We start from the raw sequence: 17170 nt of genomic DNA, 5'->3' as shown, positions 1-17170 counted from the left end.
TTGTATTTTTAGTAGAGTCGGGGTTTCACCGTATTAGCCAGGGTAGTCTCAATTTCCTGACCTCGTGATCCGCCCACCTGGGGCTCCCAAAGTGCTGGGATTACAGGCGTGAGCCATCGTGCCCGGCCTATTTTTAAGGAAAAAATAGAATATTTATAGTTCTGATTAAGAACTGTTGGAAAGGATCACATTATCTAATTATCTTTCCAAAATCCAAGCAAGACCCTGAATAACTCATTTCATTCACTTATTATGCAAATAATGATTGAGGTTTTACTAAGTACCAGACACTGTTCAAGGTACAAGGGATATAGCAACAAATGAGAAAGGTCAGATAGCTGCCTTCACAGAGCTTATGTTTAAGGGAGAAGAGACAGATAATAAATGCTAAATATACAAATAAATAAGAATGTCAAATACTGAACAGTTCTGGAAAAAAAATAAAACAGAATAAGGGGGTAAAAAGTCATTGGGGCAGAAATGAAGGCAGGTAAACTGGGAATAACTCTATCAATTACATTTGAGCTAAGATATAATTGATGAGAAAGAGCCAGGAATAGAAAGAATCAAGTAAAAAGGCCCTAAGATTAGAGTGTTCGAGGTATATAAAACGGTCTGTGTAGTTAGAGCATAGTGGGCAAATAAGAAATTAATTGAAGATGATATCAGATACAGAAAGGCTCTTTTTATACACTGGGCCTTGTAGGCCTTGGTAAGGAAACTGGATTCTATGCAATATTTAAGGTGGAGCCATAAATGGAATTTAAGCAAATAATTAAAATGATCTGATTTACTTTTTTTTTAAAAATAAAAACAATTAATTCTAACATAATTAATATGTAAATAATACTAATCCTTCACAAACTTTCAGGAACAGAATACTTCCCAGACTATCCAATTACCCTATTACCAAAATCAGACAAAGACATTACAAGAAAAGAAAATTACAAACCATTATCCCTAATGAACTTACAAGCAAAAATCCCAACAAAATATTAGCAAAGTGAATCTATCTAGCAACATATAAAAAACTTTTACTTTTGATTATACTTATGACTAAATTGGATTCATACCAGGAATGTAAAATTGGTTTAATATGTGAAAACTGCTTAAAGTAACATGCTATGTTAGTAGAATAAAGGACAAAAATCATATTGATTGATGCAGAAAACTTCTTAGCAAATTCCAACAACCATTCATAATAAAAAATATTCAATAAATCAGAAATAGAAGAGAATTTTCTCAAACTGATAAACAGCAACTATAAAAAGCCTACAGCTAAAATCATTCTTAATGATGCAAGAGTAAATACTTTCCCACTGAGGCTGGGAAGAAGGCAAGGTATTCAAACTCACCAATGCTATTCAACATTTTATTTGAGATTCCAGCCAGTACAATAAAGCAAAAACGAGAGTGAGAAGGGGAGAGAGAGAAGTAGAAGGCACATAAACTGAAAAGGAAGAAGTAAAACTGTTTTTGAATGACAGGTGAAATAATCTTGCGTATAAAAAATTCTAAGAACAAAAAACTAATAACTTCAGCAAGGTCATGGGCCACAAATTCAAAAAATTAATTTTATTTATATATACTAACAATGAGGAACCCAAAAATAAATTAAGGAAACAATTTCATTCACAAGCATCAAAATGAATATAATACTTATAAATCCATTTAAGAAAAGAAGTGGAAGACTTGTAAATTTAAAATTATAAAGCATGTAGAAAGTTCAAAAGAGTAAACAAAAAACAACTGCTAAAACCAAGGTTGTATGATAAAAGATTAATATACAAAAATAAATCACTTTCTTACATACCAGTAATAAACAAGTAGAATGTGAAGTTAAAAATCGAATATCATTTTCATCAGCACCCCAAAATTGAAACATTTTAGTATAAATCTAACACAAACATGTGCAAGGTTTTTATGAGAAAAACTACAAAACTGATGAAAGAAGCTATATAAACAGAGAGTTGCTAATATTCATGGATTGGAAGACTCAATTTTGTCAAGATGTCAGTTTTTCCAACATGATCTGTAGATTCAATGCAATCATAATCAAAATCTGAGCAAGTTATTTTATGGATATCAACAAATTGATACTAAAGTTTATGTGAAGAGGCAAAACCTCAGAATAGCCAACACAATATTGAAGGAGAAGAACAAAATTGGAGAATTGCCATTAAGTAACTTCAGTACCTACTACAAAACTATAGTAATGAAGACAGTGTAGTATTAAGAAAACAGTTAAGTAGTTCAATTGAACAGAATAGAGAGCCCAGAAAAAGACCCACATAAAAATAATCAACTCATCTTCGACAAATGAGCAAGGCCATACAATGGAGCAAAGACAATCTTTTCAACAAATGATGCTGAACCAACTGGATATCAACATAAAAAAAAATAAATCTAGATACAGACCTTGCACCTTTCACAAAAACTAACTCCAAATGGGTCACAGACCTAAATGTAAAATACAAAACTTTATATAAAACCCCTAGCAGATAACATGGGAGAAAATTTAAATGACCTTGGATTTGGTCATGAGTATGTAGATACACTACAAGGGTACAACTCATGAAAGAAAGACTTAATAAGCTGTACTTTATCAAAAGTAAAAACTTCAGCTCTGCAAAAGACACTGTTAATAGAAAGAAAAGACAAGCCACAGACCAAGAGAAAATATTTTTTATAAGAGGTATCTGATACAGGACTATTATTCAAAATATACAAGGAGCCCTTAAACTTTAATAATAAGAAAATTAAAAACTGATTTTTAAAAAGTAGGCCACAGACCTTAACAGACACTCCACCAAAGAAAATATACAAATGACAAATAAGAACACAAAAAAATTGCTGCATATCATGTGATTAGGGAAATGCAAATTAAAACAACAATGAGATGCCACTGCATACCTATTAAAATGGCTAAAATCCAGATACTAACACACCAAATGCTAGTCAGAATGTGGAGCAACAGGACCTTTTATTAATTGCTGGTGAGAATGCAAAACGGCACAGCCCTTTGGAAGATAGTTTGGCAGTATCTTACAAAACTAAACATACATTTATCATAAGACCCAGCAATCAAACTCCTTGGTCTATACTCAAAGAAATTAAAAACTTTATGTTCACATGAAAACCTGCAGACGGATGTTCATAACTGACAAAACTTAGAGATATGAAGATATAATTCAGAAGATAATAAAGATCAGAGTTGCAATAAATGAAATAGAGATATGAAAAACAACAGAAAAGCTTAATGAAACTAAGAGTTCATTTTTTGAAAACATAACTGAAATCAACAAAACTTAAGCTATACTAATAAAAAAAGAGAAGACTCAAATAAAAAAAAAAAACAGAAGTAGAAGAGGAGACAATACAATTGATGGAGGAACATGAGAGTCTACTATGAACAATTACATGCCAAGAAATTGAGTACCCTAGAAGAAACAGATAAATTCATAGAAACATACAACACGTCACTCTAAAGCATCAAGAAATAGAAAACCTGAACAGACCTAGGGCAATTAAAGAAACCAAATCAGTTTCTTTTAAAAAGTTTCACTGCTGAGTTCTACCAAACAATTAAAGAAGAAGCAGTGCAAATTCTTCTTAAATTCAAAAATTGAAGAAGAGGGAATATTTCCAAAGTCATTTTATGAAGCAAGCATTATCCTGATACCAAAGAAAAGAAAATTATAGACAAATATTCCTTATGAACATAGATGCAAAAATCTTCAACAAAATACTAGAAACTGCATTTAGCAGCACATTAAAAGGATCACTCACCATAATTAAATGGGATTTATCTCTGACATGCAAGGATGATTCAACAAAATCATATCAATAAATGTGTTACACCAAATTAACAGAATAAAGGACAAAAATCATATGTTCATCTCAATAGATGCAGAAAAATTCTGACATAATTCAACCTACTTTCATAATAAAAACTATCAGAAAATTGGATATAAGAAGGAACATATTTCATCAGAATAGAGACCATACATAACAAATCCACAGTGAACAACATACTTAACAGTGAAAACTTGAAAGCTTTTCCTCTAAGATCAGGAACAAGACAAGAATGCCAGTTCACACCACATCTGTTCAAAATAGTACTGGAAGTCCTAGCCAGAGCAATTAGACAAGAGAAAGACATAAAAGGTATCAAAATTGGAAAGGAAGAAGTTAAACTGTCTCTGTCTGCAGACCATATGATCTTAAAGACTTCACCATAAAGACTCTGCCAAAAAAAATGCTAGAACTAATAAACATTACTTTATTAGTAAACTTTATTATCCTACAACCTTACTGAAATCAGTACAATTTCACAAAATGAACAAAAAGAACATAAGAACATAAAGCATTTCTACAATAACAGCAAACTATATTAAAAAGAAATCAAGAAACAATCCCATTTACAATAGTTAAGAAAATTAAAATACGTAGGAATAAATTTAACCAAGAAAGTGAAAGATCTTTACATTTAAAACTAGAAAACTATGATGAAATAAATTGAAGAAAGCACAAATAAATGGAAAGACATCTTGTATTTATGGATTGGGAGATTTAATATTTTTTAAAAGTCCTGGCTACCCAAAGTAATCTGCATCCAATGCAATCCCTAACAAAACTCCAATACATTTTTCACATAAATAGAAAAGCAATTTTAAAAGTTGTATGGAAACACAAAAGACACTGAATAGGCAAAGCAATAGTGAACAAAAAAAATAAAGCTAGAAGCATCACACTCTCTGATAAGAAATATACTACAAAACTTCTGTAATCAAAACATAATGGTGCATAAATTTAAAAAGACACATAGACTAATGAAACAGGACAAAGAACCCAGAAATAAGTCCATGTATTTATATTCAATTGATTTTTTACAAAGATGCCATGAACATACAATGGGAAGAGGATAATGTCTCATAAGTGGTGGTGGGAAAAGAGAATATTCACATGCAGAAGAATAAAGGTTGACCCTATCTCAATCATCTATAAAAATCAACTCTAAATACTAGAAGAAAACATAGTAGGAAAACTCCATAACACTGGTCTGAACACTTTTTTATATGACCCCAAAAACATAGGCAATAAAAGTAAAAACTGACAAGTAAGATTACATCAAACTAGAAAGCTTCTGCAGATTAAAGGAAATAATCAAAGCCGTGAAAAGACAACCCACAGAATGGGAGAAAATATTTGCAAGCCGTGTATCCAGTAAGGGTTAAATATCCAAAACATATAACAACTCAACCCAATTACAAAAAAAATCAAATAACCAGATTTTAAATGTGCAAAAGATATGAACAGATATTTCTCAAAAGAAAACACACAAATGGCCAAGAGACATATGAAAAAAAGCTCATCATCATTGTTCATCACATTCACATACACATTTTATTACAGTATATTTTAATAATTGTTCTATTTTGTTACCAGTTATTGTTGTTAATCTCTTAACATGCCTAGTTTATAAATTAAACTTCATGATAGTTATGTACGTATGGGAAAATATATACAAGAGGTTGAGCATTCCAAATCTGTAAATCCAACATCTGAAATGTTCCAAAATTTGACATTTTTTGAACACTGAAATGATACTCAAAGGAAATGCTTATTGGAGCATTTCAGATTTTGAATGTTTGGATCTGGGATGTTCATACAGTAAGTATAACACAATATTATAAAATAAAAAAAAATTTCCAAATCCGAAGCATGGGTCCCAAGTATTTCAGAAAAAAGATACTCAACTTGTATATACAGGGTTTGGCACTATCTGCAGTTTCAGGCATCTACTTAAGTCTTACAATATATTCCCTGCAGATAAGGGAGGACTATTATATTCATATCAACATTATATTGTAACCACAAACTGGAAACAATCCAAACATCCATCGAATAATGAGTAGATAAATTAAATATGGTATATCCATAAAATGGAGCACGATTAAGCAAAAAGGAGAATGAACTATGGTTACATACTACTATGTGACTAAACCTCAAAAACACTAAATGTTTATAGTAGCACAATTCACAATTGCAAAAATTTGGAACCAACCTAAATGCCCATCAACCAAACAGTAGAAAAAGAAAACGTGGTATATATACACCATGGAATACCAGTCCGGCATGAAATGGAAGGAAATAATGGCATTTGCAGCAACCTGCATGGAGTTGGGGACCATCATTCTAAGTGAATTAACTTAGGAATAGAAAACCAAATATCATATGTTCTCATTTATAAGTGGGAGCTAAGCTATGAATACACAAAGATGTAAGAATGATATCATGGACTTTGGGGACCTGGGGAGAAGGGTGGGAGAGGGTGAGGGATAAGACTATACATTGAGTACAGCACAGTACAAAATATACTTCTTGGGTGATAGGTGCACCAAAATCTCAGAAATCACTGCTAAAGAACTTATCCAGGTAGCCAAAAAATACCTGTTCCCCAAAAGCTATTAAAATATAACAAAGAAAAACATTTTGTTTAAAATTTTTAAAAAGCATTATGCTGAATGAGGTCACACACAAAAGACTACATATTGTATAGTCATTTATGTAAAATGTCCAAAAAAAGGAAAATTTATAGAGACAGAAATCAGAAGGAATAGGAATTTACTGAAGATGAGCTTTAGGATGAGTGCACCCTAAACATTTGGTGACACTCATGTCACCCTAAACATGAGTGCCATCGCACCCAGGCTGAGTGCAATGGCGTGATCTCAGCTCACTGCAGCCTCCGCCTCCAGGTTCAAGTGATTTTCTGCCTCAGCCTCCCTAGTAGCTGTGATTACAGGCATGCACCACCACACCCAGATAATTTTTTTTTTATTTTTGGTAGAGATGGGGCTTTGCCATGTTGGCCAGGGTGGTCCCAAACTCCTGACCTCAGATGATCCTCCCTGCTCAGCCTCCCAAAGAGCTGGGATTACAGGTGTGAGCCACCATGCCCGACCTAGGAAGTTTTAATAGTATCTTTCTGAATGACAAGAGATCATCTTGCACAACTGACTTTGAAAATCTTTTTTCATTACTTATTAATCCACTCCGTGCACCCAGAATGAAGCCAGAATTCACATACAGATTTTTTAATAGAAACATCACTTAAAATACCTAAAGAAACAAGTAAAGTAATCTGTAGCAGAGCTGCGCTTATGACTCAGAATATCTCTATTTCTTGGGTGCTTCAAAAATCTGAAGCCAAAGTTTATTTAATAATTATAGATAACTATAATGGCAGAGGTTTGATCATTTCTATTGTAAATTATATTCCAAAATGCAACTTTGTTGTACATACAGAAAGTCATATTGTTCTGTTTTTGTCTCTATAATACATTCTAAATATCATACACTATTTATCCTCTGCTCCATAGAACTTTTAATGACCTTTGGATAAAAGCAATAAAATAACTTGATGATTGCCACACACGCCACGCATGCATAACAGGACATAAATTGAAGGTAAAATGTATTGGTCAAAGAATCTAGCCTGCTTCTCAGTCACTGCATAAATTTTCCCCACTCTGTCGCCCAGGCTAGAGTGCAGTGGCCGATCTCAGCTCACTGAAAGCTCCACCTCCCGGGTTCACGCCATTCTCCAGCCTCAGCCTCCCGAGTAGCTGGGACTACAGGCGCCCGCCACCTCGCCCAGCTAGTTTTTTGTATTTTTTAGTACAGACGGGGTTTCACCATGTTAGCCAGGATGGTCTTGACTTCCTGACTTCGTGATCCGCCCATCTCGGCCTCCCAAAGTGCTGGGATTACAGGGTTGAGCCACCGCGTCCAGTCAAATACTCACTTTTTAAAGAATAAATATATAAGATTTCTTACATCTGTATTTTTCATAGTCACCTTATTTTCCTTGTCCTATTAGTAGCATATATTCCTCATTCTCTTGAACAAAGTCCCAATAGCAGCTGAACTCTAGCAATTTTAACTAACCCTAGTAATCTACTTTCAAATCCTTAATCAAAATCTTTTTCTCTCTGGTTGATGAATATTTGCTTGTTCACATTTGTACATTCTGTCATTTAGAGGCTACAAACCTTAAAAATGTTAATCTGCCAATGAATAACTCTTGGGTGTTGATGTTATTAAAGTTAAAGGCAAATAGGGCTGGAATAATAAAAAGTGAATTCTCTCTAACTAAATATTATACTTGTATAAAGCTAAATGGCCACTGGGTATGGTGGCTCATGCCTGTAATCCCAGCACTTAGGGAGGCCGGGGCAATCACGAGGTGAAGAGATCGAGACCATTCTGGCCAACATGGTGAAACCCTGTCTCTAGTAAAAATACAAAAATTAGCTGGGTGTGGTGGCATGCACCTACAGTCCCAGCTACTCGGGAGGCTGAGCCAGGAGAATCACCTGAACCTGGGAGGTGGAGGTTGCAGTGAGCCGAGATCACGCCACTGCACTCCAGCCTGGCAACAGAGGGAGACCCTGTCTCAAAAAAAAAAAAAAAAAAAAAAAAAAAATCTAAATGGCAAACTAATTATTTTAAAATAAAAGCTGTGGGTTTTACAAGTTATTTCCCCCAATTTCAGTGTAACTACTAACTTTGAGAAAGTTTCCTTACATTCAATATTTTGTAGAAATCCATCATAAACTTGAAGATGGTATTTAAGTTTATTATAATTGAAGTAATATCAATACGATGGTAAAATAAGAAGTCCTAGTTCTCTTTTCCCACAGGGTCACTGAATTAACAGCAACAAACAAAGCAAAAATCCTTTTTGATAATTCCAGAAAAATGTTAAGAAGTTGCAGTACCCCTCATGAGCATAATGCTAAGCACAGCCACATTGAAAAGGGTAAGAAGAGCCGTTCTATTTTATCCATGATTGCTCCTCCAAGTCAGCACAGTTTAGGTTGGCTCATGGCTTTTCCTTTAAGGGCAAAGAGAAGAGTGTACATCTAACATTCTGGCTTTTTGGAAGACAGCCCAAGAGACTGGTATCTGTTTTGCCTGACTAAAAGCACCAACAGAACCAGCATAATTTGGATGCCTGGAGGTCCCTCAAAGCGAAAGAAAGTGGGGGAACCATGTGGTGCTGCAGGTAGAGGCTATTATGGCTTGGTACAATTGGGACAAGATTTTCAACTCATGACTACTCCCTTGAGAAAGAGGAAAAAAGTAAACCAGACATTTGGCATTCTGGCTTTTTGGAATGCTGCCCAAGGGACTGGTATCTGTCTCATCTGACTTGGGAAGCTAATGGAAAGCTACCATGCTTTGGATGCCTGGAGGCCACTAAGACAAATGAAGAGGAGTACCTTGCTACTGCTATGAGATAACCTACAGTACGACTGACAGACATCACAGAGAGCAAGAGATTATAAGCTCCTGAAAAAGAAAACAGCAAAGCTCTCTAATTGGGAAATCATAAACACAAGACTGGAAAAATCACATTCCCCCAAAAAGGATTCAAACCCCAAGGGTCTCTAGCTAGGCTGATTGGTGAAGGTCTTTCCCTGAACAAATCCAATCTGTAAAGACTGGAAGAGTTAGCTGTTTTTTCAAATGCATGAAACTCAGCCAAACACACACACACACACACACACACACAGAAATAGGAAAACATGGCAGAATAAACTTAATTAACAAAATTAATCTCCAAAAACCAACTCCAAAGAAAAACAGATTAATTACCTGACAAATAATTCAAAACAATTGTTGCAAAGAAGGCAATGATCTACAGAGATAGACAATTACATGAAATCAGGAAAATGACCCATTTCCCAATCCAAAAGATGATTTTTTGAAAACTAAAAAACAAGAGCCAAACAGAAATTCTGAAACTATATAATGCAATAACTGAATTTAACAATTTTCTACAGGGTCCAATAGTAGATTTGATTAAGCAAAAGAAAGATTCAGCAAATGTGTAGAAAGATCATTTGAAATTAATGAATCAGAGGAGCAAAAAAAAAAAAAAAGAAAAGAAAAGAAAAGAAAGAGAGAGAGAGAGAGAGAGATACAGAGACACAGAGGTAGAGAATGAAGAAAAGTGAAGAAAGTCTGAGAGACTTAGGTACACTACCAAGCAGACAAACATGCAATACACAGTTAAGGAGAAGAGAGCAAGAAAGGACACAGAGCTTATATGAAGAAATAATGGCTGAACATTTCCCAAATCTGAGGAAGGAAATAGACATCCAAATTCAAAGAACTCAAAGGAACTTATCCAGAATGACCAAAAAAAGACCCATGTAAAGACACATTAAACTCAGCATAAGTAAAAGTCAAAGAGGAATTAAGGAAATGACAGTAGTAAGTTTTTCCTTACAATAATATCTTTAAATGTAAATGGATTAAACTCCCCAATAAAAAGATATGAAGTGACTGAATGGATTATTTTGTTTTTTAAAAAAAGATGCAACTATATGCTGTCTACAAAAAACTCACCTTTGATGGAAAGGCAAACATAGCCTGATAGTAAGAGGATAAAAATAGATATTCTATGCAGATGGTAACCAAAAGAGAGCAGAAGTAGCCACACTTATACAGATCAACTAAATTTTAAGTAAAAAACTGCCACAAGAGACAAACAACATGCTCTAATGACACAAGTGTCAATTCTTCAGAAAGAAATAACAATTAAAATTTTATATATATATATAAAATTTTATATATATATATATGCACTAACATCAGAGCACCCAAATACATGAAGCAAACATTGACAAAAATGAAGGGAACAATAGACAGTAACACAATAATGGTAGGAAATTTCAATATCCACCACAACCAGACAGAAGACCAATAGGAAAATAGAGGACATAGCAACACTACAGACCGACTGAATTTAACAGTCATATAGAACACACCATTTAGCAGCAACATGATACACATTTTTCTCAGATGCACTCAGAACATTCTCTAGAATAGATCATGTTAGGCTACAAAATAAGTTAAAACAAATACTAAAAGATGGAAATCTTACCAAGTACCTTTTCTGATCGCAATGAAATGAATCAGGAACAGTAGCAAAATTGGAAAATTCCAAAATATGTAGAAATTACACACCATATACTTAAACAACCAATGAGTCAAAGTGAAATAAAAAAAAAAGAAATAAGAAAATATCTTAAATGAAAATTAAAACACAACATACCAAAACTTATGGGGCATAGCAAAAGCATTACTAAGGCAGAAGTGTATAGTGGTTAACACTTACATTTAAAAAAATATATCTCATATCAACAATCTAACTTTATTCGTCAAGGAATTGAAAAAGGAAGAACGAACTAACCCAAAGTTAACAGAGGGAAGAAAATAATAAAATTAGAGATCAAATAAACAAAATAGAGAATGAAAAAGCAATAGAAAACATTCATGACTAAGAGTTGGTTTATTAAAAAGATCAACAAAATTGTCATGCCCTTAGAGAGATTAAGAAAAAACAGAGAAGACTCAAATAAATAAAATCATAAATGAAAGAGGAGACATTACAACTGACGCTACGGAAATTAAAAGGATCATAAGAAAGTACTATAAATAATTGTATGTTAACAAAATGGATAACCTAGATTAAATGGACAAATTCCTAGAAATATACAACCTACCAAGACTGAATCATGAAGAAATAGAAAATCAGAACAGATCTATAATTAATAAGGAGATTGACTCAGTAATCTAAAGCCTCTTAACAGAAAAGTTTAAGACCAGATGGCTTCACTGGAGAATTTTATGAAATATTTAAAGAATAATTCTTGTCAATTATTCTCAAACTCTTCCAAAAAACTGAAGATTAAAAAAAAAAATCCAAATTTATTATATGAGGCTACCATTACCATGATACCAAAGCCAGACAAATAAAACTACAGACAAATAACCCTGCAGAATATTGGTGCAATAATTCTCCACAAAATCTTAGTAAACCAAAGTCAACAGTACATTTAAAAAATTATATGCTGTGACCAAGGGTGATTTATCCTTGAAATGCAAAGATGGTTCGACATGTAAAAATCAATAAATGTAGCATAACAAGTTAACAGCACAAAGACCAAAAATTACACGATAATTTCAGCTGATGTAGAAAAAGCATCTGATAAAATTCTTCAGACTTTCATCATAAAAACAAACTAGAAATTGAAATAAATTGCCTCAGCACAACAAAGGTCATATAAGAAAGCCCACAGCTAATATCATACTCAGCAAACTAAAAGCTTTTTCTTCTAAGATCAGGAACAAAGGAAATATGCCTACTCTCATGACTTCCACGACTTCTATTCAACATTACTGCTGGAAGTCCCAGTCAGAGCAGTTAGGCAAGGAAAAGAAGTAAAAGGCACCCAAATTAGAAAAGCAGCAGCAAAATTATCTCTATTCACAGGTGATATGATCTTATATGTTGAAAACCCCAAAGATTCTGCAAATACATACACACACACAAACACACACACACACCCACAAACACACACACGACTGTTAGAACTAATAAATTCAGCAAAGTTACAGGATACGAAATCAACATGCAAAAATTAACCAAAAAAAAAGGAAATCAAGAAAACAGCCCATTTACAATAATGTCAAAAAAATACTTAGGAATAAACTTGACCAAGGAGGTGAAAGACTTACATACTGAAAACTACAAAACATTGAAGAAAAAACAAATAAATAGGAATATATCTGTGTTTATGGACTGGAAGACTTCATCTTGTTTAAATTTCTATACTACTCAAAGTGATCTACAGATTCAATGTAATCCCTATCAAAATATCAGTGGCATTTTAAATTATATGTAATAATTATGTGTATTTTGGGAGTACATGTGATATTTTGAAACCTATATACAATGTATAATGAGCAATGCAGAGTAACTGAGACATCCATCACCTTAAACATTTATCTTTTCTTTGTGTTGGGAACATTACAGTTCTTCTAGTGATTTTGAAAAATACAATAATTATTAACTATAAATTCTGTGCTCAGCAGCATTTTTTCAAAGTAGAAAAATATTCTAGGCCGGGCGCGGTGGCTCAAGCCTGTAATCCCAGCACTTTGGGAGGCCGAGACGGGCGGATCACGAGGTCAGGAGATCGAGACCATCTTGGCTAACACAGTGAAACCCCGTCTCTACTAAAAAATACAAAAAACTAGCCGGGCGAGGTGGCGGGCACCTGTAGTCCCAGCTACTCGGGAGGCTGAGGCAGGAGAATGGCGTAAACCCGGGAGGCGGAGCTTGCAGTGAGCTGAGATCCGGCCACTGCACTCCAGCCTGGGCGACAGAGCAAGTCTCCGTCTCCAAAAAAAAAAAAAAAAAAAAAGAAAAATATTCTAAAATTACTATGTAATCTCAAAAACCCTAAATAGCCAAAACAATCTTTAGAAAGAAGAACAAATTTGGAAGACTTCCACTACCTGATTTCAAAACGTCTTACAAACTTACCATAACCAAAACAGTATGATACTGGCATAAAGACAGACATATAGATCAATGTGTTCAAACAAAGTAGAAAGCTCAGAAATAAACATTCCTGTATATGGTTGAATGAACTTTCACAAATGTGCCAAGACCATGCAATACGAAAAGGATAGTCCCTTCAATCAATGGTATTGGAAAAATTCATTATCCACATGAAAAAGATGGTTATCTGAACCATATAGTGAAATTAACGCAAAAATGTATCAAAGGTCCAAAATGTAAGACCTAAACTATAAACTCCCAGAGGAATACATAGGGGAAAATCTTCATGACAATGGAATGGGCAATGATTATATGAATATGGCATTAAAAACACAGGTAACAGAAGCAAAAAAAGACAGATGGAACTACGTCAAAATTAAAATCTTCCATGTAGCAAAGAAAATAATTAACAGAGACAACCCATGAAATGAGAGAAAATGTTTGTTAATCATAGGTTGGAAAAGGGGTTAATATCTAGAAAATATAAAGAATTCCTGTAACTGAAAAAAAAATAAATTTAAAAAAACATTTAAAAACAAGCAAAGGACTTTCACAGACATTTCTCAAAAAAAAAAAAAAAAAAAAAAGAGAATTGCCAAGAAGGATATAAAAGATGTTCAACATCACTAATCATCAAAGAAATCATGATGAGACATGACCCTCACACCTATTAGAATGGCCACTATCAAAAAAAAATGAAATAACAAGTGTTGGTGAGGATGTAGGAAAACTGGAACACTTGCGTGCTGTTGTTATAGGGATTGCAAAATGATGGAACCATTATGAAAAACAAAATGGAGGGTCCTCAAAAAATTAAAAATAGAACTACCATAATGACTCACCAATCCCACTCCTGGGCTTATATCCCCCCCCCCCAAAATTACAAAGAGGACCTCAAAGAGATAGTTCCTTACCCATGTTCATTGCAGCATCATTCACAATAGCTAAGGTGTATATACATACGATAGAATATCATTCAGCCTTTAAGAAGAGAGAAATCCTGTAAGATGCTGCAACATGGATGAATCCTGAGACTATCATGCTATGAAATAAGCCAATCACAAAAAGATAAAACTGCGTGACTCCACTTATATTAGGTATCTAAAATAATTAAATACATAGAAACAGAAAGTGAGATGGTAGTTTCTAAGGACTGGAGGACATGGGAAACAGAGAGTAGTTGTTCGATGGGTACAAAGTTTCATTTGTGCAAGATGAAAATGTTCTAGATATCTATTTTATAAAAATATGCATATACTTAATAATACCATAATGTGCCCTTAAAAACTTAAAAACATAAATTAAAAGAGCCCATTGTAACTGGGTTTTTTTGGCGGGGGGGGGGGGGCACCAAGATAATGAATTTCACATAACACTAGGAAATGTCTAGAGTCTATTTATATTCAATATAGGTTTCAGATGTCAAGTCATGAAATGTTCTGAATCGTATTTCAAAGCCAAGAAGAAAGTATTTTTAAATTTATCTGATAAGCAACAAAATAAGTAACATAGTACTAGATCATAACCCAAAATATGATGTAAACATACAAGAGTCCACGTGAGCATAAATAAATTCTGGAATAAAAGAAAAAACAGGGGGCAAGAGAAGAAACAAATAATCCTTTCAGAAGAATTTCAAGTAATACATACAAATATACTCCAGCCTCCATAAAGTGGAACTTAATCTCCCTCCACTTAAATGTAGGCTGGACCTAGTGACTTACATTCAGAGGACAGAGTACAGAAAGGGAAAATTAGGAACTTTACAGTAAAGAATCCTGGTAAACAATAGCTTAACCAAGTGACCACAGTTAACATCACTGGTGATAAAATATGTTGATATTAGATACCCTCTGATACAATGCAATGAGAAAGGCACTTAAACTTATGTGACATTCTTCACAAAAAGAAACATAAATCCAATCTAACCAAGAGAAAAACATTAAACAGACTCAAATTGCAAGACATTCTACATAATACTTGACAAGTACTCTTCAAAACTGTCAAGATCATGAAAAACAAGGAAAAACTATGAAACTGCTGCCAAGCAAAGGATACTATGAAGACATGCAACAAAATGCAATATGATATCCTAGATGGAATCCTAAAACAGAAAAATATCATTAAAGAAAAACCAGTCACATCTGAATTGAGTGTGTAATTTAATTAATGATAGTATATTGTTGTTAACCTCTTAGTTTTGTCAAGTGAACCACAGTTATGGAAGATGTTAATATTAGGGACAACTAGGTGAGAGGTACATGGGAACTCTCTACTACCTTTTCAACCCTTGAATAAATCTAAAAGTACAATATTCCAAAATAAAAGTTATATAAAAGTTATCTTATGAGTATCTCAACATGTGTTAAAGAGCTTACTCAAAAGTGACAAGTTGATAGTCTCAATACCTGAATGATGTAGTGTTTAGTAACATAGTCTTTGAAGACAGAATACCTGACTTCTAAACTAGATTCAACCCCTTAATGGTTATGTGACCTTGGGAAGCTTAATTTTCAGTGTCTCAGTCTCTCCACAGGTAAAAAGGGATAAGAAAAGTATGTACCATATGATTTCTGTGAGTATTAAACGAGTTAATTTATTAAAGTATTTATTATAATGTCTGTTTGTAGAGCAAGCTGTCAATAAATGTAAGGCCCCATTATCATTATCTTGAAAATACATCACTTTAACACATAGCACTGGCAGTAGGTACTCTTGTTAGTGCTTTACATCCATAGCTTTCTTGCTACTTTTCTCAGCGCCAAATAAAAAATGGCTTTCTTTAAGAAAGGTGTGCAAGAAATTAATGTATTAGAGGCATTTGGTCTCCTGTGGGTGTCCCTACAACCACTACTAGTAATATAGCTCATCTGCATGGTGCTTGACTTTTCAAAGGACTTTATTGTGCCTTACTTTGATCCATTCTCATGACACACTTCCACAAGAAAAGAGAAATCAGATTTTATCTTCAACTTATAAATGAGTAAAATAAGCCCTCATGAGATTAGATTCCCACAGCTGGCTAGTGGTAAAGCTAAGTGAAATCAGGGATTTTCTTTCAATGTCTCATGAACTCTTTTGTGGCTTAGTTACAACCTCTACACATGAAGTCATCCAAAAGTATCTCACTATCTCACACTAGGTGGCCTTAAAATTAGTGATTCAAAGCTTCCTTAGAATCATCTAAATACATCAAAAAGAAAACAACAAACAAACAAAAAACAGTAAACATGGATGGGCTCCAACCACTTGGTTTCATTTTTGTCCCTCACATGACCGTCACAGAAATGTTTCTGTCTTTCTCTGCTTTGGATTTTCTTCCCTTCCTAAGTAGGGTTACATATGTATAATTCTCTCTGACTCCACCACCCCAGCCTACCTCCCTGCCTTCTAGCTTCAGAAGTCCTAGTCATTAAATCTTTGGTCATACAGTGCCATAGTAATCCATGTGTCTGCTCTCGATCTACTTGAAATCAACCTTTGGAAATGGGTTTAGGAAAGCAATCTCATAACTCTACATAGAATTCTTCTTGTAGCTAAAGAGTCCTACAGACATTACCTAGACACTCCAAAACGAGAAGATCAGAACGTAACTGTATTTTAATCCCTTTACTTGTTTTAAGAAATGTGAGACAAAAATGTTCCAAGTTATTGAGGATCCATTTGATTCCACAATAGCTAAATAAACCACCACTTATGAGCAAATTATATTTCAATAGCTCATTTATAAGGCACATATTTGGA

The 17170-nt window shown here is 33.9% G+C and overlaps 1 long non-coding RNA gene across 6 annotated transcripts in view; it reads right to left on the bottom strand.

Annotated features, from left to right (window-relative positions):
* The window catches only part of LOC110742995, a 645960-nt gene that overhangs the window by 439157 nt on the left and 189633 nt on the right, over positions 1–17170 (bottom strand). The gene's annotated exons all lie outside the window — the stretch shown is intronic.

This window comes from Papio anubis, chromosome 6 (assembly GCF_008728515.1).
Source record: "Papio anubis isolate 15944 chromosome 6, Panubis1.0, whole genome shotgun sequence".
Lineage (NCBI taxonomy): Eukaryota > Metazoa > Chordata > Mammalia > Primates > Cercopithecidae > Papio > Papio anubis.
Note: the sequence above shows the minus strand (reverse complement) of the source record. Positions and strands in the feature narration are given on the sequence as shown.